The sequence below is a fragment of the Haemaphysalis longicornis genome, unplaced genomic scaffold, assembly GCF_048455015.1.
Source record: "Haemaphysalis longicornis isolate Haplotype H1 unplaced genomic scaffold, Haemaphysalis longicornis Haplotype H1 scaffold_9, whole genome shotgun sequence".
NCBI classification, from domain to species: Eukaryota; Metazoa; Arthropoda; class Arachnida; order Ixodida; family Ixodidae; genus Haemaphysalis; species Haemaphysalis longicornis.
In genome coordinates, this window is record NW_027526460.1 from 154,311,808 (window position 1) to 154,335,443 (window position 23,636).

General features: G+C 47.9%; 1 long non-coding RNA gene across 1 annotated transcript in view; it reads left to right on the forward strand.

The window, feature by feature from the left end:
- Window positions 1-1,455: 1,455 nt before the first annotated feature.
- The window catches only part of LOC144153105 (uncharacterized), a 31,760-nt gene continuing 9,579 nt past the window's right edge, over window positions 1,456-23,636 (forward strand). Inside the window, exon 1 of the long non-coding RNA XR_013319313.1 lies at window positions 1,456-2,001. This is a non-coding gene — a long non-coding RNA (uncharacterized LOC144153105). The remainder of the gene's footprint in view (window positions 2,002-23,636) is intronic.

A 23,636-nucleotide genomic window follows, 5' to 3' on the forward strand; every position in this document is an offset into this window, starting at 1 on the left:
GCTGCGGCGGTGTTCGGCTGCCCATTAGCCGATCGGCCGCTCCCGCGCCGGCATCGGCCACTCATAAGAGCAGAACAACTGAAAACGAGGCCTTGTGCTCACCACCGAAAGTTGGCCCGGCCAATCACGCGGTGCACTTCGAAGGGTGTGTCAGTGGGGGCAGCGTTTATAGATACTTTATATAGATATAGATAGACATAGTTTATAGACATAGATAAACGTTGGCTGGGGTGGGTCTCCGGTCAAAAGGTAAACTTGCGCATCCTCTGCAAAACCGCTGGACGAAAGTACTGAAGCTTTAAACAAACTCGTCTTGTCTACTGGCTGTATGTGTTGGCCCTCTCGAAGGCCATTTCACAGTGAACAGCTTGAAGTTCGCTGATGATAGGAATAATCTTGGTGGGTTTTACGTGTTACGGTTCATTTCTGAGCCATAGGTATAGAATGTGTTTTTCTCTAGCTGGCTCCAAGACAATGTGGAAGTGCGAAAACTGGCTCATGAAATTTACCCCTGTTCTTTTATGCCCACTAGTTGTAGAGGAAACGCAGGTTATTGTTGCTAGTCCAGATCGCGTAAATTTAAATCCCCGGTCACTACCGTGTGGTCGCTTTCGACTGCTTCAACTGCAGAACTAAACTGAGACAAAATATCGACTGAAGATGCCAGTGTACGATTGAAGCTGCAGACAGATAATGATTTCCCACTAAATGGCTTTATTTGATACCAGACGGCGATACCCGTTGCGGCAGGAGCAGCGATAAAATTTGAAGAAACGGACTCATAAAGTAAAGTAAACACATCTAGTGAAGTTTTCCTTCGCACTCCTCCCCCAAAGGTGGATCCGCTCGTACCGCCGTCAGCCGATGAGGACCAGACGAGATGTTCGCCGGTGCGGCCGACGATCTGTTAAGCCGCCGGAGGCGGCAGTCGAGGAGTCGATGGGTTCGGTGGTTGCTGGTCTCCGACAGCCATGAGACGAAGGCTTGGGTACGATATAACTTGGAGTTTATGGGCAGTACTATTTACAAGAGAAATTTACAATATTTACATAAAATGGGGTAACTCGTTACAACTCTCGGCACAGCCGAAGGTACAGGGTACCTACAAACGAGAATGGATCCAAGTGGTGGATCTTAAAAGAACGCTCGGCATAGCCTATGGCGCGAAGCGCCTGCAAAGAAGTAAAATCCGACCCCCGGTTATTGGGTTCCTAGCATTTATAGGATTTGGGCAGCGCCCCTGCTGGTGCGAGAGTGCACATGATGTCAGGCGGATATCCCGGCTGACATCAGGGTGACATCAGCTCTCAAAGCCCCGATTGGTCCACTACAAACAAATAAAACACACACACACAAAAAAAACTAACCAATCGTAAACCTGTCACCCCCGCGGTCACATGACCCTATAATCTCTCTCATGCAACTCCTAGTCAGCTTTCCGCGAACGTTATTGCCACCGCTAAGCCAAGGCAAGGCCTCGGCTACACAAAGTCGCATACCGTGAGGCGCAGTCACCCCACTAGGTTGAACGGGCGGTAACTGCTCCAAAGCGAAAGCCGGACGGCTTAGAACGGTCTAGACTAACGCCTTACAGCAACGTCTTTACGTCTCGCCGCCTCGCCTTTGTCCACGGGCGCTCGCCGGCACAATGAGGAAGTCGGGGCTAATCCCCTCCCGAGGCCAAGGACGGCCGCCGCCCGACCCGCGGGAAGAGCTGACCGCATACCAGCGCAACGAAGGTTCTCGGGAAAAGCACCCCCTCCTCTCGCCGCACAAAAGGAAGGAACGCGAGGCATGCGCTCGCGGCTTCCAACTTCGCGTCTCGCCGGTAAACAAAACGAGAATTACGCAGCGGGCTTACACATCTCTTCCATGCTTATTCCAGCTTTTTGCATAAGTTGTCTGTAAACACTGCAGTGTTCATGATGTCGTCATTCAAACACGTTTCCGTGCCGATGGCGATGGATGGCTTCAATATCTGCATGAAGTTGTCAAATTCAGGTATCGTGCATTTTACACTACCCAGTTTATTACTAGGAATGACAGCGCTAAGAAAACTTGGCAGACGGTCAGTAAAGCTTCAGTGCTTGATCGATTTATCCATCATAAACGTATTCCACGTCGTCAAAGGGGAGAACATCAAGACTAATGTCGACGCGTGAATCGTCACTTTTCCAGGGCTTCGCCAACTCCCAGAGCATAGAGTTTCTTACATTGGAGAGGAATTGGGCGCTAGTGTCTACGCGGCTCCCATCAAGGCCGTCTGGGTCGTCAGGGGCCGCCATAATACAGCGCGCTAGCCTTACTTTCCACATTGCCTTGAATTCAAACGTTTTATTAGCCGTACATTCAACTACAATGCCACAAAACCTAATGAAGAGTGTGGTATTAAATAGCTGTAATAACAAACACGCTGTTTTTAGGATACAGTATAAAAAATAAACGCATTAGTTTACTTAAATTCGGCCAGAACAGTCCTGGGTACTATCCTGCAGACCATTGTGGTAGTTAACAATAATGTAAAATTTGGGATAAACTGAAAAAGACTCTTATTAAGCAAACATTTCACATATAAATGTTTTGAAAAGTTCATAAAAATTTTAAACGGGCGTTCCTATAAAAGCGCGCACCTCGTCTTTGTGGTGTTTTGGTTCGTTTTTTCCAAACAGAGCATGCGCTACAACTTTTTCGGAAGACCAATTTACCCATTCAATGAAGATGTAAGGGCGCTATTAGCATGTGTATTCCTAGTGCAAAAAAGAACTGGAAAGCCGATCCTTCTTACCACACACTAGCTTGTCTACGCTGTGAGCTTGTATTTACGTAAGTAATTACTGATGGTTCCTCGCCAGCACCAGTCCTCCCACTTGCTTATAATGAAGCACTGCTGTCCTTGAACGAACCAATGGAGCAAACTACGAGTTTCCAAGCGAAGCGAGAAAGGCGAAGCATGCTTAGACCATTTAGTCCGGAGCGGCTACCTCGTACACATAGCACTGCATAGGGACGAAAGCAAAACCAAAAAGGCGCATAAAAATACTATAGATTGCCAAGACACCAGCTGTGGCCTTACCATACATCCATAACCCCCCATGCCGACATGGATTCCCAGGCGCGCTTTTTTGTATAGTATACTTACTAATGCCCTAGTTACACGGCGGAATTAACCGCAGTTACGTTTAACCGTGGTTACTAAACAGTAACCGCGGGTATCGCAAGCTGCGGTTTCGGCTGTTACACGCGCAATTTTTGTGTGGCGACCCCAGTCACAGGGTTGTGAGCATAAAAAAAATTAAATATTTATTGATTTATTGATTGTAGAGTTTAACGCGCCGACGCAACACAGGCGATGGGGCGCGCCGCAGTGGAGGGCTCCGGATTAATCTTGACCACATGGGAATCATTCACCTGCGTCGAAATCGTGTACACATGGGCGTTTTTACTTTTTGCCTCCACCACAAAAGCGGCCGCAGCGGCCGTAAATCGAACCCGCGACCTCGTGCTCAGCAGTGAGACGCCTTAGCCACTGCGCCAACGGCGGGTAAATTTCGAATTTTTAAGCGCACGATAAAAATACAAAAGAGAAGCAGTGGAGACAAAAGAAAATATCGCAAACACGGTTGCTTCAAACCCAGAGGCAACGCACTCGTGCGTGGCGTGTTTTATGCACTTTATAAGCGACCCCAAACCATCCACCGCCGGCGGCGGCGGCGTCGGCGTCCGCAGTGCTCCTCTATATTTAACAAAGAAACAGCATCCGGCGCCAGGTTTCGATCCGAGGACTTTGCGGCCGCAGCGCGACGCGCTACCGACTAAGCCACGGACGCCACGCTGATATCAGTGTGAGTAACGCGCATTATATCTTTAACGCATTCAAACTACGTCGTCAGCGGCGTGCGTTGGCGACTCAGCGGCGTTATAGCGGCTTGATAACTGCGTGGTGTAACGTGATACTACAAACCCGATGGAAGAGATGGAAGAGAAGGCGGCGAGGCGGTGGGCTGCGGGGGCCGAGCGCAAGCGCCGCAAGCGGGCCGACAACCGTGCATTCGCACTTTCACATTCTCCCCCTCGGGAAATGCGGGGGAATTTTTTTGAAGAGGGGCCTCACCAGCAGGTGGCAACCGGCTTGCGTTTCTCGGGTGGGCTCGGTGTTCGAAACTTTAGGCTCAGTATCGCGGTGGATATTTCACCACCGCTATCTCTACAACTGCGAATTAGAATCCAGAGCACAATTTATCACCACACTAACATCCACTTTCTTGCGTGCGGAACTCTTTTCCGCGATCTTGATATCGAACAACGGCGACAAGCTGTTGTTGCCGTGGACTGGGCCGGTTCGAGCCCCTTCGTGGGCCGTGCGGGTAGACGCTACCAGCGTGATTGCAGGCACGGCCGGCGTGTGCGCGGATCGTTTCCGAGTGCTGAAAACACTTCATGATCTCCTGCTTTATCCATTTCTTGCGAACGAAGAGTGGAATTTACAAACTTAGGCTAGATTTTTCCGTAGTTGATCGGGTGGATCGGGAATAAGCCGCGGCTTTCCCTTCAGTCATGGTCACGTGGAATCACGGTGACTGCTGAGCTACGCAAAGAACGCAAGCACTTCTTGTGGTCAGCTTTGGGGCGCCCGCTATTTTGCCTTTGTGAGGGCCTTTATCTCCTCCGCAGGCCTTGGAGGTCATTTTTTTTAACCTCCGCTGATGCGCCGTCATTTCCGTTCGAACTGACTTGCGAGATTTTGAACACTGCGGCGATAGCGGTAAGAGTGACCGAACTGAGTACGCCAAGCTCACTTTGCGTCATCCACGGCTATCAGAATAGCCGCAGTTTCGTCTGTCGTGTGACGCAGCAAAGTGCGTTCTTGTCTCACCGCGGTTTGCTTAAACATGAATAAATGTATCTGTGCAGCTAGGATATAAGAAACTCCATGTCCCAGAGGATCCGCCTCTTTCTGTGCGGAGTTTCTGGAACGTTTTCGGACACACTCATACCAGAACCTTCTAGCTTTTAGCGTTTTCTAATATCGATTGCTATTTTTAACTGACGCGAAATTGACCGTCAAGAACGGTTCCTATCAGCATGGAACTTGCCAAGCCTATGTGCTCTTTCTATTGTTTTCAGTTCTAGGTTAACTGCTGAGCACGAGGTCGCGGGTTCGATTCCCGGCCGCTGCGCCTGCTTTACTGATGGAGGCGAAAGGCAAAAACGCCCGTGTGTTCGAGATTTAGTCGCACGGGAAAGATCCCCAGGGGGTCAAAATTAATCCGGAACCGTCCACTACGGTGAGCCTCATAGCCTGCGTTGCGTCGGCATGTTAGACCGTACAATCAATCAATCAGTTCGAGGTTAAACTTGTTTCACACAGCTGGCAAGCGTGTTTTCAGAGGTGGGCTTTGGTATCCAATTCTTTTATGACCAAAAATCCCCACTCCATCATCTGGAACGCTTTTCAACGTCGTTATCCTTCGAACGTAAATAGCCAATGGCACGTTCGTGACTCCCGCAGCTCTTACTGTCATACAGCCCTGCCGCATATTATCAAAATCGGGCAATCTATTTTTTTTTTAAAGTTCGCTGCTGAGCACGAGGTCGCGGGTTCGATTCCCGGCCGCGGCGGCCGCTTTTCTGATGGAGGCGAAAAGCAAAAACGTCCGTGTGTACGAGATTTCGGCGCACGTTAAAGAACCCCAGGTGGTCAAAATTAATCCGGAGCCCTCCACTACGGCGCGCCTCATCACCTGCGTTGCATCGGCGCGTTAAACCCCCACAATCAATCAATCAAATTATTTTTTAAAGTTTACAATGTCCTATTGAAATCCTGCTCGGACGCAATGTTAGCCAATTTACTCTTAATATCTTCCTGACCATCCAATATCTTTTGAAGTTCATCGGGTTTAGGTTTTAATACGACGTCATCGCAACTGATTAACAGTAAAATAGAAAGAAGCACAAGGTAACAGAGAGCATGCTTCTTGCTAAATGATATACTTCTTGCGAAGTTTTTTCGCGGTAACAAGTAACTAACTTGTAACAGAAGCAGAAAATAGCGCGAGCGCCACTGCCATGGCTGCGGTGGTTCAACGCAGCAGTAGTGCACTGGTGGTGTCCGCCTTTTTTGGCCGAGGTAACGGCGAATCCCCAGGGTTGGGAGACTGGTGTTAAGCGTTGCCCGAAGCCGTCTACGGGCATGTCGAATTGTAATCTTCGTGGCGGACTGAAGAATCCTTGATCGCGGCGTCCTTCACTAACAATAAGGTTTTCCTCCTTGGTATACCTACGCCGTTCCTTAGGGCTTCATACAAGGTCAAGAATTCACTTCATGGAAACCAGTAGCGTTTGTCCTCACCTGAAGAAGTTGGAGCGTTTTACAAAAATTCCAAGTGAAAGATTTTATAGTCTTGAGGCATCGTGCGGCTTCTGCTGATAACATGTGCGGATTTTCTTACAGATCGAATTTAGGTTGTTAGATGGGCGAATGTTCTGCCAATAAAATGTGTTTATTCAATTAGACAATTTTGCCATTTTAATACGTTTTTCATTTGGCCTTAATCACTTCTTTTGCAGATGGAAAATTTTCCCAACACGACTGCCTTATATTCCGTTATGCCTACGTATGACGGGGACAACCTAGAGTGCCTGACTGCGGAAAGGACGCAATTCGATCCACAAGCAGGAACCGCCGAATACACCTGGTACCTGAAAAACAACGGCGACGGAATAAAGTACGTACAAACGTACAGAAAAGCGCTCAGAGGTTTCGTGTAACCTGCGAAGCCCGGGGTTTAGGTTTGTAATGTTTCCAAAAGCTTCCCTACATTTCAAACTCTATACGATTCACGTAGTCTGAGAAACCTTCAAGTGCACTCCGAACCGTATTTCCGACTGCTGATTGCTTGGTGGGTACAGGATAATTTTTGCATCTCCTTCCACATTTCAATTACAGCATTCAATTAAAACAAAAGTTCTCTCAGTCGTCTCATATTTCATTGGCGACAGCGCTCCTGTTATTTCTTCGTTCGCCCTACCAATTTGTTGCCGCAATTCCGCGCCTAAATTATGCAGCAGAATAAAAAAAGAAGCACAGCAGGTTGAAAGTTGTAATCTGTGCCTGCGTTCAAGAGTATGAAAGCTGTGTTTTCCTAACAAAATGCTCACATTCAGCAATGCAGTTTTAGCGAAGCCGGGAAATGTCTGCAAAGGAATGTACCCTGGCACAGATACCTAGTAGAGGGAGAGAGGGCGATACCTGGGAGAGAGTGAAGAGAGGTTGCGTCAGCGCTATAGGGGAAGAGTGGTGACGCAGCAGCATCCCTTGTTCGAGAGAGTATGAAGAAAGAGTCCAGCAGAAACGGGTCAGCTCCGATCCCCTAGAAACCACACGAATACCGCCATCCGGGAAAACTTAGCCACTTCGTACACTCTTTTACTCCACCCCATTCAACGGTGTTTTGTTTCGTGAACATGTAGAGCCCAGTAAAAGCGTAGCACCTTCGACAGGTAATCTGCCACCGGGTGAATGGCTTAGCTTGACCGTTTTCTGCGTTTTGATGTACGTTTATTTACAGTTACACAGAGGTCAACCGTGCGAAATTTTGCGAGCGATGATTGTGCTTGTATATGGCCATGTCGCACGTGTTAAGACTGCAGGAACCTAAGGGAAAGCACTTATTCCCGATAGCTACGACATTGCGCATGGCAACACTGCTGGGTATTGTTTAATATCGTGACGTGGTACTCCCTGTCAAATAGTAATACACTGACGAGCAGTGGTGCCACTGGTTGAAGAAGATGACAACGACGAAGCCCGGATCCGACCTTACGCTTCAAGTTACCTCAACACCTACCAGCTTATTACGTCTTGTAAATACTGCAAATAGACGTTTCATTGCCGTGTAACAACACTAACATTAGGAGACCATTCGCAATCACAAGAATCCCGCGAGAAATGTTTTAGTTGTTCAATTGAAGAGAAAGTTCCCACCGCATGTGTGCGTGTGACCGGTACACGTTTCTGTGCCGTGTCCACAACGCAGAATCATTATGCTTGAGTGCAATTTCAGGCACCGCAGTCCTTGTATTGTGAATGTTTAATGGCTTGAGAACAAGTGGTTATGGCTTCGTAGCCGTACGGCTGCATTCAGCGGGATGTCAAACTTTCCTTTGCATTTTATGGCTTCTAAGCAACATATCTCAAGCCGCAGATTACCTTATGGTAATACTGAAAGGGCCGATTATTGGGCCTTTTCTGCAGCAAATAATCCGTTTATGCTCACAATTACCCAAGTGTTACGACCTGCTTTCGAACCAATTTTTAACATGTTTGTTACAGAAAGAAGATCGAGAAAATAATGCTTGGAGATAGGCCCGGTGAAGTAAAGGTCGTCAGCAGCACTCGTGAGCAAAACAGTTTGCATATTGATAAACACGGGGGTCCCAAATGTATTTTTTCGTATGGCAGCTTTATTGAATGCAGTTTTTTAATCATTACAACTCGCATTTGGACCAATAGCTAAAGGCAAGTGTCCGGGCCACTTACAGAAATGCGTAGTGTATTCCAAAACGACACATCGGAGAAAAGCAAAGTACAAGATCTATGTAAATACACAAATCTACCGAGCTTAGTGATACAAGGAAAACATTTTACACGTCCACTTAAAATTTCTTGCAAGTTAAGTTCAATTCATAACGCATTCAATACTTTTGCACCATAGATTTCAATCAACCGTTCACCATACACATTTTTTCGAACAGGAAGTTTGGAATTTCCATTTGTAGCATGTCTCATCGCACGACCCGGCAAGGAAAGCATGGTAAATGGAAGGGGAGAATCGGAAGTTACTCTGCTATTGACCTAAACAGCAATTTTTTAGTCACTGAAAAATGTAAAGGAAAGCACTCGGAGTCCACCAAATAGTGTGTTACTTGGGTGGTGAAAGGGAGAATATGTTATTTTTCTTAACACTCGTTTTTGCAGTCGCTTTTGTAGTTACATAGATCGAATACGTAACCCCCCCTTTTCGTTAAACTAACTTAGATGGCAGTGTAATAGTGAGGAATATAAGCACCGGAGAATTTTATGTGGCAATAGTTGACTGGCCTTGGTTAGTGTGAGCAACCAAAAGCAAGCTTCTTACATATGCTATCAATTTGCTCCCTCCAGTGCAGCTGTTGATGAAAAATAGGCCGTAAGTATTTCATAGAAGGCACTTTTCAATTCTGCAATTTTCTGTAGCTAAACTAAATGTGCTAAAAATGAGTTGTCTTGATCTGGAATAAATAATTACAAGTTTTGATTTATCAGTATGACTAGTTAATTTTGTTATTCAAAAACCACTTAAAACGGCTGATAATTCCGTCACGATAGTATTTTGAATGATTGGCAAAGCTTCTCCAATAGGAACAGAAACAGTGTCGTTTGCGTACATTAAAACTTCTCAAAGAGCAACAGACTGAGAAAGGTCATTTATGAAACTAGAACGTAAAATTGGCCCAAACACCGAGTCTTAACCTACTCCACTCGCGATTGCTTTATACCCGGAATGACAATTACCAATTACTATTTTCTGTTGTCTGGATGATAAATAGCTTTGAAAGAACTTGTTTGAGCCCGTCAAGAATGCATATGTTTCTAACATCTTCAACAACAGTGTATGGCAAACCGTGTAAAATGCTTTGCTGATATCTAAAATTATTCCTACTGCAATTTTTTTATGAAGGGCAGAGATAAGAACCTGGGATAGGGACAGAGTGGATGTGGCTCTAGACCTATGTGTAACAAAGCCATGCTTTTGAGGACAGATTATTTGGGTTCCATTAAAGGAGAAGATTTGTCTGAGCGGAGATAAGCTTTTCTAAATGGGTGTTAATTATACTTAGTATGGATATCAGTCGGTAACTACAAGGATCATTGGTATCCGCTGGTGTAAACAGCGGCACGACCTTCGCGAGGTTTACTATTTTTGGATAACAGTGGGATTCCAAGGAATGTTAATAATGTGACACAGCGGGGTGCAGAGCACACCAATGTTGTGTTTTGAAACCCTTGAATAGATGTCATCATGCCAATTGCTGTGCTAATTGGCAATCCACTGACCACTGAAGGAATTTCATCTTTTGTTTTGGGCGAAACGGAATCTCTTCAATTACCTCTCTTGCTACGTTTAAATTAACAAGATACGGTGGAAAGAAGCTAGTTAGGCAATTACCAATACTAGTGAAATAACTGTTGAAGTTGTTTGCTACTTGTACCGTAACATCATCAGCGAAAATACGTTTTACCTGGCCTATATCTGTTCCGTCTTTTGCGGTGTTCCACAGGAGCTTAGACTTACCCTTCTGCCCTGTTTTGTGTAATACTGCTTTCGTGCTTTTCTCAACATTACAACAGACATATTTCTGTAATATTTATACCGACAGTGGTAATAATTGTTTGTTTTATGCTGTTTCCACCTACGATAGTAGGTATCTTTTTCTATAGTCACCCAGGGGCAAACAGCATGATTATATTGACGACGCAATAATGCCCGCGTGGAACTGTTGACTGCACTCCGCATACAACGAATGAAATTTTCACATTCTACGCGAGCGTCGTTATCAAGTATGTTTGCGAAACAATCAATTTAAGAAGGCTACTAACATGTCCGTTATCAACGCGGTTTACTCGGGCTGAAATGTTTACAGGAGAGAGATATAAGTACTACTAAGCAAGAACATACAAGTGTGATCGGGGTCATAAATCGAAATTTCGTGGACTCCTCCGCCCGCAGTGATTTTGCTGTTGTACAGTATATGATAAGTTAACGTTGCAGAATTCGCTGACACGCGACAAGTGTACTGATGACATTTTTTAAGCTGTATGACTGTAGCAAAAACACATAGTCTCGACTCGAAGCAGTTACTAAATCAACGTTAAAATCCCCGCATAACACCAGAGGGGGGCTGCGAGACGTAAGATTATCCAATATAACTTCCATTCCCGAGACAAAGTAATTGAAACTAGCGTTTCGTGGACGATTGACTACACAAATGATAACGCCAAGTTTGAGGTCAACCAAACGAGATTCAACAGCATTGTTTTATGCGCGGGATCGCACTAAGGCAACCATATTCTGTTCCACAGTACATGAAAAGGGAAACGCCGCCTCGACGAGACAGGCCGTATCTTGGCAAATAAAAACGCACGTAGCCTCTTATTTGAATAGCTTCATCTTCGTTAAGCCAAGTCTTGGTTACCGTAATAACATAATACACAAACGAGTGCCGGGACAGGGAAAAAAGAAGCTGGTTAACATTTTTACGGATACTGCGAATGGTACGGTTCGGTATCGATTGGGTATCACGTTCGGGCCATCATTTTTAGATTTTCGCTAAGCTAAAAGACATTGTAGCTAAGACGATCTGGGCTAGGTGTTATGCACTTTGAATGTGCACCACTCGAGAAGTTTCTATATTTCGCCTCAGGATTTTCCCGCTACGCAGCCCTGTGAACCTCCAGTTTTTTCCCTTTTTTGAATTCCAGGCTTCACCCAGACGGATCTGATTTGCCGGCCACAGGGGTTCATTAATGAATATCGGGTCATTGCCTTTGAAGCTCAGTGGAGACACGTATAGCCTTTGCCTTTTTGAAGCATTCAGAAGTTTATCTCGGAGAGCTCGTGACGTAAACTTCGCAATGATTTTCTGGGGCTGCGCATTTTTCACTGGCACCCTACGAACTATCTCTATATCGGCTACGCTGATTTCCGCGTTTACACGGACAGAAATGAATTTAACGGTGGCGATAAGGTCTTCCCGCGCGATTCCGTGACCGCGACCACTGGAACCTCTTTTATCTCCAGATTGCCTCTGTGGCTGTACTGCTGCAAGCCAGCCGCTTCTTGCTGGACCGCTTTCAACTAGCTCAAAAGACGGCCGTTTTCTTTCTTCAGCTCATGACTTTCAGTTTGCATAGAGGCAAGATCTTTCCTAAGTAAAACCTCCCCATTCCGGAACTCCTCAAGTTTTTTTTTTTTGTGAAATCAATTAATTTCGTGATCTTCTCGAGTTCGGATGTGAACAACGCTTTCAAGTCTTTTTTTTTTCATCGGTTTTGCTATCTAGTAGGGCTGGTAGGTCACCAAATGCCTTCGCCAATACTTTTATGCTTGACATAATGACAACGGTACACGCACAAATCCAGTAAACCCTTCATCGCAATGAACAGCGCATAGCAATTAGAAATGGCTAAGCCCCCCCTCACAGGTAGCAGCGAGTCACAGTCAACCCCTTCAGGTGGTAGCACTTTCCGGCGGCACCCCGCGCGCATGAAACGGAGACGTCTGCACGAGCTTTTCGGCTTCCAACGCGGCGCGTCAAAATATCTAGCAGGTTGGATGTGCGCGAAAGAGGGCGACGCCGCTGGTCATCCGGAAGCCAAAGCGGTTCTCGGCGCGGAAACGCATGCGGGAACGCGTGCATTTCCGCCAATACTGCCACTCTCAGTTTGAGAGCATTGTGTTCGACTCTTGAGAAATCAGGCTGCAGTCGAACGCTAACGCAGGACACACTCGCCCATAGATGGCTCACCACGGCCGCACGAAAAGAAGCCCAAAGTATTGGTTTAGGGAGGCAAGGAGCAGTGGGGGCAGATTCGTTCTTGTTGGGAGAAAGTTACAAAGAAGGGATCAGCAGAGCAGGGAATTTGTTTTATTAATTTCCCAGTCTAAAGGAACACTTTTTGAATTAATAGACAAACCTCAAGCCTTGGCCTATCCCCCTAAGTGGGTACGCGCCATTACCAAAAGCAGAAGAAGACACCGGCGTGCGGCGAAGGTCGCTGACCAGCCGCTGGACCGTCCCGAGGAAACCGAGCCGCGCGACCCGTGTTTTGCCGCGGCGAGACGTAGCTCCTTGTCCGGGTATCTCTCCTTGCAGTTTTGTTATAAATTGACCAGACCTCCTGATTTAGGTGGGATATGTCCCAGTTTTGCGGCTGTGGTCTCGCTGTACCGGAAGCCTGCTGTGGGACGGCGTTTTGTCCCGCCTTCGGCCGAAAGTATGGAAGACGGGTATCAATAAGCCCTCGGTCACAAATAAAAAGCTGGAGGAATGAAAGGGCTAAAAGAAACCGTTTGAGGAACTTTAAGAAAGCACTGCAGACGACAGGAATTATCAAGAAACAGACAACACAGCGTCGGTGTTGCGTGTTTCTTGCTTTTAGCCCCGTGGTCTGCGTTGTTTTCTTGAAGTTACAGAGTACCAACAAACCGTTCACCACACCCATCTGCATTTGAGGACCGGTAGGTGGACGTGCTTCAGCACTTCGAAACAAATGACGAACCCTGAAACAATATCAAAAGAATCATCGAGTACGCCATGCGCTCACCAGACACAAACTCACCAGTTGAAAGGGTGCATTCCTTGATGAGCAAGAGGTGGACTGCACAGAAGACGCAGCTTCATTTGAACCCATAATGGTTCCACGAATATGGTTCCACGAATTCAGCTCGATTTCGTGTGAGCATACTCTTCAATCGAAGATTTCGAAGTCTCACAGAAATCGTTTGTAATTCACTTAAAACTCGCTGCAGGAAAGTCGACTTTATCTGATGGGTGATGTTAAAGAAAGTGGCGCTTGTTGTAGTGGGAATATAACCTGGGGTTCTCGCGTTGTTAAGCCGACGTCTATCCGACTGCGCCATACCGGTAAGGCGGAAGCAGTGTGGATTAGGAGAGGGTTGCATAGACTAAAAACCAGAGTGAAAAAATGGGCCCATCTCCCCGCGAGGGGGACTCGAGTAAATGCGTCGCATAGGGGGTGGGTGTATTGCGTTAACGTTTAGTGTTTGGGGGGTTGGTGCTATCACGTGTACACCACGCAGCTATCACGCCGCTAGCACGCCGCTGAGTCGCCAACGCACGCCGCTGACGACGTAGTTTGAATGAGTCAAGGAGATAAGGCGCGTTCGTAGCCTTTGATTCTGTGTCGGTTTGTGGCGCAGTGGGAAGAGCATCATGTACCTCGCGTTCCGCCCACAGGTAGTGAATGCGTTGTATCAGCAGCTTCTTGACGTAGTTTGAATGAGTCAAGGATATAAGGCGCGTTCGTAGCCTTTCATTCTGTGTCGGCTTTGTGGCGCAGTGGGTAGAACACCATGTACCTTGCGTTCCGTCCGCAGGGTCGTGGGATCGAAACCAGGCGCCGGTAACTGTTATTTCTTGTTATAGTGTAGGGGGAGGCTGGCTGCTGCGGACGCCGACGCACGGGTGACATCGTGAGTTATACAAATGCTCTGCATTTAAAACTCCCACCTCCCCTCGCGGGAACCCGTGTGTAGATGCGACGCATAGGGGGTTCACGTTGCAGCGTTGGACAGCGGAGGAACGGCGCTGGAACGATGGAGCGGAGCGGCGCAGGCACCACGTTTTATAGCGCGCATAACGGTGAGGGGACGCACCGGCGGCAGTGCGTCTGCCGCGTCTATGACGCAACACAATCCAACACAATCCACTTTAATCCCATCCAATCCAAATCCAATCCAATCCAAGCCAAGCCAAGCCAATTTATTCGAATCCAATCAATCCAATGCCCCTCGCGAGAGAGGGGCATCGGAGAGGAGACGGCGTGAGCGGCGGAGAGCACAGCTCGCGCGGCGAGGAGAATGGGGGAGGGGCGGACGACAACGCCGACGATGCTGCATGGACAAGGCGAGTGAATGAGATGCAGTCGCATCTAAAATGCTCCTTTTCCTCTAACAACGACGATGCCTAAACGCCAGGCAACGCCATGGTGCCCGCATCTGTAAAGCATTTGAGACCACAATCGCAGTGCAGTAAACCGGCCCGATAAGAAACCGGGATGCTTCGTTTTGTGTTGGGGTTGATTTTGGAAAGATTCGCTTTCCCCATCGTTGTGGCTTCGACAGGGCGTAGTTAACTTCTTAATATTTTTGTAGTCATAGTTTCTAAAATTATTTTCGTAGTGTTTGTACAGATGGTCAGGCACCCGGCAGGTGAATAGTTAGAGCTTAGGCAGTGACCTTCACAAACCTGCGCTGCAGGATTCCAGGACTAAATTTCTGTCTGTTTAAATCAGGGCTTTCACCTACGTAACTATGTGTGCGGTGCCAGGTCCCTGAAACAATCGAACATTTATTTCTCACCTGTCGCCGCTTCTCGGCAGCTAGACAGCTGCTTTTGAAGGACCCAATTGAGCGTTTGGGGTTGACTTTATCGGTTCCACTTATATTAATTTTGTGCGCAATGAATGTGGGGTATGCAAAAGGGATATATATAATCGTATTCAAGCTTTTGTTTCTGCTTCAGGTGGCTTGAATTGCTGAAGGGTAAGAATTACTGGGTTCTTCGGGTTTTAATCATAATAAAGTTTTATTTTACGGACTCGTTCTGTCCGGTAATAAATTGGTATTTTGAGGTCCTCGCCAATTTCAGCAACTGGGTTAGCCCCGGCCAATCCCTCCTTGTGAGTACGTGTCAAAAACTTTGAGGGTATCATTATCATCATTATCATATGCGTTAGCACGTAAGTTTGAAAGCCATTTTACGTAGGCGAAGGCTAGTTGAAGCACTTAAAAAGTGGAGCAATGGCTGGGGTGTGAGGGCTAGCAGGTGACATGATTCCGCTTTTTATGCCTTCCGTGGCGCAAAGTAGCGTCCGCAGTGTTCTATAGCAACGCGTTTGTAGCGCAGCCGCATCCTCTTCCTGTATGGTGAGAGTAGACCAGGAGGAGGAATAAATGTTTAATCCACGAGAGCTGGTACTGCTGTTTGGGCATCCGCCCGGTGGGGGTCGTCTTTAGTCCGGGATGCCCTGGCCTTGGCTGCCAGACCAGGCCCTCTTCACCAGGTTGCGTTGGGTCCCATGGTACGGACTTTTCAGGCAGGCCACCCACTACTCGTAAGAAAAGGAAGAGTTGGGGGGTAGGCCTGGAGTTTGTCCGCACTCCCATACTTGGTGGTATAGTGTGCCCAGCAAGGGACAGAAATTGCAGGTGGCCGGGTATATGGTGAGGTAGATCACGTGAAGGGTGCCATGGGGATAGGAGTTTGTATCTTTCTCAGGTTGGTGGCTGCTTGTCTCGATAACTGGAGATGCGGAGCCAGGGATATTCTTCTTCTTTGGCGATAGTGGGGCAGAATGTCTCCGTATTTCCCAAGAGGTTGTGTTCTTCGAGCAGCAAGCGGTGTTTGTCCCTCGTAGATAATGACCCGGTGTACGGGCGCGTGGGCAGCGGCATGGGCCGTCTCATTGCCGGCAAGGGATGTGTGTCCGGGTACCCAGAATATTTCTATTTCGGGTAGCTGGCCCTTGGTTTCGAGGAGGCGGAGGGCTGTTTTGGAGATGCGTCCCCGTAGATAACTGCGGCACGCTGCTTTCGAACCTGTAAGCACTGCGATTGCGTCCTCCCTAGTCGTTGCGGCTAGGGCAATAGCCACTTCCTCTGCGGTTTCCGTTTGTGCTGTACGGATGGTGAGGCAGGTCATTTCTTGCTCTGCTGAACTGGTGACGCATACCGCGTGGGCTGGCTACTGAATGTAGGGAGACGCGTAAGTTTACCTTGTAGTCGGGTTTCGGCCATACTCTATGTCCATGACCCTGGCTCGTGCGATTCGGTAAGCTTGATTGTAAATTGGGTGCATGTGGCGTGGTGGTGGCGTTACCCTGATATTCTGCCGAATAAGTAGGGAATCCTAACCGTGTGGGCTTGTATTGGCGGCCTTGCATAGCTCAATCTTCTTAGGGTCACTCGTGCTGTTGGCGGTAATTTGAGGCGTTCTATTTGAGAGGTGTGATGGGCTTCCTCTATATCTTTGCAGGTATTGTGCAATCCAAGTTGAAGCAATTTTTTTGTCGATGTCTTGGAGGGCAATCCTATGGCTGTCTTATAGGCTTGGCGGATAAAGGTATTCAATCTCGCCTTCTCCTTTTTGAGAGCCAAGTACGGTGCAGCGTAGGCCATCCGGGTGACTGGTATTGCCTGCACCATGTGCGAGGTGTCCGACTCTTGCTCTCCAAATCGGCGATTTGATACGCGGTGTGTTAATTGCACCAACTGACTAAACTTCCTTTGTAGTGGGGCTATGGTGTGGAGGCCTGATCCATTTTGGGGGATTGTAAGCTCCAAAATGCGTATATGGGCTAGCTTTGGGACTGGTTTGCCTGCTATTTGTATTTCCGGACCCTGGATGGACCGCTTTCTTCGTTGAGCCGTCCCATTTCTGTGAGCAAGGAGTGCTGACTTTTCTCGTGCGCATTCGAGACCTTCAGCCCGCAGATAAAGATGCGCCTGTTCTATGGCTTTTTGCATAGCATCTTGCTGCTCACCTATGGATCCTGTGGGGGTCCAGGGGGTGAGGTCATCTGCGTACAGTGCGTGCCGGAGATGTGGGATGGCTTCCAGACGAGGGGGAAGGTTCTTCATCGCTATATTGAAAAGAAGCGGCGATATCACAGATCCTTGAGGGGTGCCCCAGGGTATTGTCGTGAATGTCTTCGAGCGAACGTGGCCGAATGCTATAGTTGCTCTGCATGCGGTAAGCAAGTCTGCGATGTAGTTGCACATTCGTTGCCCACAGTTGATATAAATTAGTCCTTGAAGGATGGCTTGGTGGCTGATATTATAAAAACGCCCTTGATTTTCATGGTCAGGATGCACCTCTTGTGTGTATTAAACAGCCGGTCAATAATCTCTTCCTTCAAATGCAAAAGGATGTCTTGTGTGGCCAAGTGGTGATGGAACCCGTACATGGTGTTGGGGAAGTGTCCATTATCTCCAATGTAAGGGGAGAGACAATTTCAAACCATATGCTCTATCACCTTTCAAACAAAAAGTGACAGAAATAGGTGGCTGATCAGCAGGGGTTAGCCGTTTTCCAGATTTGCGTATCAAGTTATTATCTGCATGCTTCCACAGAGGAGGGATATTGCCGGTAGTCCCATGTTTATTAATGTATTCAAGAAGGGTCTCTAACGCTGTGGCATCCAGGTTTCGAAGTAACTTGTTTGGAATCCTGTCTTTCCAGGGCATAGTATTTCCCGATAAACCTCGTACCACTGCTTCACTTTCCACTAGGGTGAAAGGGCTGTCCATTTCACGGTTGGGAGCACCGGTGTATGGCTGAAGAGGGGACGGGGTCGTGTTAGTTACGTCTTGCAACGGTTTCTTGATTTCCTCGAGGAGATCTTCTTCCGTGCCGTCGTAGTTGTGGATAAGACGTTTTAGTTGATGGGCTCTGGCTGATTTGCTTTCCGTAATACCCATTAGGGATCAAAGGAGATGCCACGTGCTTCGGGTGCCGAGTGTGCCTTGCAGTTTCGCGCAGAAATCAGACCAATTTTCTAGGCTACGCTTACATGCGTGATCTGCTGCTTCTTGCGTTAGTCGAGCTGTTCTGAGCCATAATGTTAGATTTGTTCTTCAAGAATTCCATCGCTTTGTAAACCCTCGTCAGGCCTCCAAAGTGCACTAGGATGACATCTACGGCGGGACAATCCTGGGTGAGCGGCAGTTCTTTAGTTTGCTTTTTTGCAGCTTCCAACAATTCTTCTGTCCACTTTCAATGTCATCAATGGGGTTTGTTGGAGCTGTTTCTCGGAATTTTCGCCAAGCGGTGACGTGGGCAGTTCCTATTTTTTGTGGTGCGGTTTTGTGATGCGGAAGTTGCAGTTGAATGACATAATGGTCACTACCGAGTGTTTCTTTTAGGCATTCCCAGATGATATCTTTATTGCCGTATATTAGAGCGAGGTCAGGGGAAGTGTAACTGGAGACACCATTCCCTATTCTCGTAGGAGTGTCGGTTGCATTGCATACCGTAAAAACCCGCGTATAATACGGACCCGCGTATAATACGAGGTGTAATTCGGGGACAGCAAAATCAGAAAAAAGTTTTCATCCGCATATAATACGAGGTAAAGAGCACAGAAAACATTTATTTGCACTGCAGTTACCCTTCAGTCATTGTCAGTTTTCGCTGGCACTGTCTTCCGACGTCCGTTCAGTCATCGTCAGGTTCGCTGCCGCTGTCTCCTGAAGTCGCCTTGTTGGAAATGTCTTCCCACAGAAAGTGGTCCTCAGTGCCATCAAGGGCGTTCGAGATGCCGCATTTCTTAAAAGAGTGACTGACGAGCTCCTCTGGGATGCTGCCCCACGCATCCGCGATCCAGCCACAAAGAACCGCTGGAGAAGCCCGCGTCAGCCATTCGGTAGCTGTCACTTACGGGACTCCTTACCTCATCCCCTCTTGGTAGCAGGAACTGATGCAGTCTTTGAAAGGCTTGTTGATGCAAACGTCTAGTGGTTGCAGCTGGGATGTCATTCCTTCTGGAATGACAATGAGTTCAATGCGGGGTTCACGCAACAACTTCTTCACGGAATCGGCCAGGTCGCAGCGAAACGCGTCGAACACGAGCACTGACGGGAACCCCCAACAGTGCTCCAGGCCGCCGACACCACACGGACTTTATCCAGTCAAGCACCGGTTGCTTTCTCCACCCGCGAATGCTGCCTTCGGTGACGCCGAACTGCCGTCCTGCGGCGCAATTCCTGATGGTCTCGGCACATAAAGTAACTTTTCTTTTAATTGCCGCTGAATACTGTCTTCGTGCACCCGACATCGTGATAGACTTGCGGTGAACGTGCCGATCCTTCGCGTGGTCAAAACAATCAAAATGGCGCCGGCTGAGAGAAGCAGCAGCCAGCTAACGCCACCGCAAGATGGCCAACCCTCCGCTGAAACCGAAACCGAAAGTGCAAATTTTCGGCTGAAAACTTTGGGATCCACATATAATACGAGGCACAAATTTTACATAGTAAAATTTGGAAAAAAAAACCTGGTATTATACGCGGGTTTTTACGGTAATTGCAGCTTGTTGTTCCGGATGGCGTCATGGAGTTTCTGGCACTTTTTGTTGTCACGCTGATAGTCCCAGGTAGTGTGATGGGCATTGAAATCACCGACAATAATTAAGGCGTGCCTTTCGTGCGTTGCTTCGCGATTTTAAAGACGTGATCGATGTCTCCAAGCGATGATGATGGCTTGCTGGAAATGTTGCAAATAAACAGGCTGGTTAGCGTCTTCTTGGTTCGAATTAGCTCAACAAATGTGTAGTCGATTGTAGTAGGGAGGGTGTGCGCTTGCACTGTTTCACTTGCACGGACTAGGGTTGCCGTCTTCAAATTTGTATCTGCAGAATACGTGTTGTATCCCGTCAGCGTTACTTTTTCGGTGCCTGTTTCATGAAGAGCGATTACTGTGGGCGTATGTAGTGATGAAAAATGACATAAGGAATTTCGCTTGCTTCTATACGATCGGCAATTCCACTGCCCAATCCCTGTTGGTTTTAAAGGGGAGCTTTTAGAGTTCCCCGCTTTCACATGGTTCAAAACTATCGTCTGATGGTATTGTGCTAGGCGGGTTGCTGGGGCCTCGGGTCTTATGTTTCCTGCGATTCTTCCTCCTCACAGTTTGATAAGCTTCCTGTCGTTGTTCTATAGCAGTTATGCGACTTTCCATTTGTTGTCCATTGTCTCGGATAAGTTTTTCTAGCCTTCCGATATCCGACGGTGTGGGTGGCATGCAGGGTTGCTGCATTACTGCTGAAGCAGGCGTAACTTCTGCGACGCTCTCGCCGGTACCGGCGTGATGTTTGCAGATGAGTTAGCAGTTCTTCTATGCGGCGCTTGAGCTGTTCTGTGCGGGCTGCCTGGGCTTCTAACTGTTTCCTAAGTTGCGCATTTTCTTGCTCTAATTGTTGAATACGGGGGCCGTTGTCAGACGCAGAGGTTTTCGGTGAAGGCAATGGGGGAAGACAAATTCGAGTGCTACGACTGAAGACCACCTTACTTGTTGCGATAAGTGGTACTGGCGACGAGCGTTGTCCTGAACCTGCTTGGAGGCGGCGAATGAGAGGCAGCAGCTGGCTGTTGTGCTGTCGTTGGTACGTTACCGCGGTCCTGCATAGGCATTCGCGAGCATGCAGAGGTGGCGGGTGAAGCTTCTTGCGGCGATCTTTGCTTGCCGTGAGATATGCGAGGCCACATAGTTTGCATTTTGGGGTGCATGCGTGCTCGGCCGAATGGTCATGCTCGTGCCATTAGGCACAGACGGTCACCTCCGGTGTCAGGCATACATCCCGCCGGTGTCCAATGTCGCCGCACAAGGTACAACACTGTATGGACCGTCGGTAAGGCATGCAGCGAGAGGGAAGTCCATGTGCTCTGATGAAAAACGGCACATGCTGGCTCTCGAAAGTCACTACTGCTGATGTTGGCTGGTCAAGTGTTCTGGCCTGCACTATCCGGGGTCCTGATGATGCAAGTACGTTGGGCAGTTGTTCGGTGGTCGTTCCAGTGTCTAGAATAGAAAACCCTGGCACTGGACAAGACAGTTTTGTCCGCAACAATTTTTTGGCTTTTATATTTGCACTCCCGCATCGCGAATATTTAAGGGGAGGGCGAACCCACTCAAACTGAAAAGCATCACAGGAGCTGATAAAAACTGTTGCCAATAGATTGTATATACCACCATTGTGTAGCGCGAAATATGATCCACGATGTGAAAAAAATATATATAGATGTCCTCCCATACAGCCCGCAATTGGCTTGTGGGACTTTGCCAGAAAAAAAGTTCAACATGACGGCGCAAAAAAATTGTGCACGTCCGTTCTTGAACAACGGCAGTACTTCTTGGAGGAAGCTTGATGGCGATATCACACCAATGTCGGAAAAATTATTGGAGTGGTCAAGTAAATGGCGACTACTGGTTGGGCGAGTCGCTTCTTGTTACTGACAATGTCCACCCTGTCGTATGGCGGCAAAATGTTTTAATTACAGTAGCAGCTGGCTTGCAAGGAAATTCTCTGACAGCGTGGCGCACAGTGAACGCTGGTTCAAGCTAGCTTGTTAAGAAACTTATTACATCTGCTTGAAAATTGCTGTTAGGGCCCTTAATCATGCCATTTCATGTAATATCCGCGAGTCGAAGTATTATTGCAATTCATATTTCCATGTGTTGAACCAAGCAAGTCAATACCTTCACCCGAAGGATGCGTTGTCTGTTCAAGGAGCCATGAAGAGAAAACAAAAGTTTGTTTTATTCGAAAGATTAGGTGTTTCATAGTACCCTAAGCGTTTTCCCGGAAGCAAATGATGCTTTATTCACTGAGAAATAGGGCAATTTAAGCCAAAATTTTAAATCTCCCGCTAAATTGCACATTTTGTGACGTAAACAATGGCGTCATACGAGCCGGTCCATAAAACAGATACTTAGTATGTCGACTCCATATAGCAGCCACACGCGGGAATCAAACAGGAACCGGAACTCGTGCCGAAACCGAGACAGCGGCCATTTTAAAAATACTAGTGAAATCTAGTGCACCCGCAGCCTTAGATGGAATCGCCTGATCGGGAGAACAAAACTCTCGCCGAGAAGCTCGGGCTTGCATTTAACAACCTCACTCCACTCGAACGCTCAATGCTTCTAAGTGCACGAGCGGCAGGAGTTGTGGGATACGCGGATGGACCGGAAAGCGGCCATTCCGCGATAGCCACAACAGACGAACGCCCAGCCGTCGGCACCGCTGCCTCGTCAGCCCCGTCGCGACGGACGAATACAGACTGGTTCGTATGTGCCGTATTTTTATTACGGTTATAATAGTTCAATTTCAGTAGCAGTATCGCTTATGCCAGTTGGCCGGTGTCGTGTATGGAAAGCCGTTCGCGTGAGCTCTCTGCTCCGAACAGAAAGATACGAGCGTCAATGCGCGGTGTGTACGGCATTTTTCCCCCAAGGTAAGAGCGCTTTGACGGCGATTTGACGAAGTCGGCGACGAGCGCCAGCATGTTCCAGGAGTGAGCTAACGTAGGGGTCCCTGCCGTAATCACTTCCTCGGAAATGAAGCGAGCACACTCGTACTTCCTTTAGCTCTCTTTCTCCTCCGTTTGCGAAGTTCACAAAACGTAGCCACTTGCTTCGCCGAGGTTCGTCGTTGGGCAGCACATGAAAGGAGATCTGCTCACCGGCGGGGATGTCGCACTCCCTCGACGATTTGGCCGTACTACATGGGCATTTCAAAACGCAGCCACGAAATTTCATTGTAAAGTACTCGAACAAACTGAAGTTTTCAGTGGTTGTAAACTGGAAACGAACTCCTAAAACAGCAGCGAGCCAACACCATTCCGAAACTTCTGCGACGACTGTCACTATCTCGTCGCTGCTTGCTGTTCCTTACTCCCCTCGTTTCTCTTTTTACCTTTGCTGTTTGGCGATATGACGGCCAACCTCCCGTGAAGGGATTACGATACCAAGCAAGGTCGCGGCTGTGCGTGCTGGGACGGTTCGTTGTCCCCGAAGAGCCTCGAACCCGAAAATTCGTCTGCGCGACGGTGGCGACGGCGAGATGCCGAGTTCGGCTGGCGGTAGTTTCGTACGCATTGGCTTACAGGCTTGCGTGTTTATTCGGAACTTCAACCGTTTACTCCACCGTTCTTAGTGTCATAAAAAGAATGTGCAGTATGTTTAACGGGCATATAGCTCACTATGCAAACTGGTAAGCCCTGCCTAACTTGCGTTTGCTTTTGCCGGCCTCCGCCAATCGCAGAGAATTCTCGTGTGACATCATAGGTTCTGTTGCG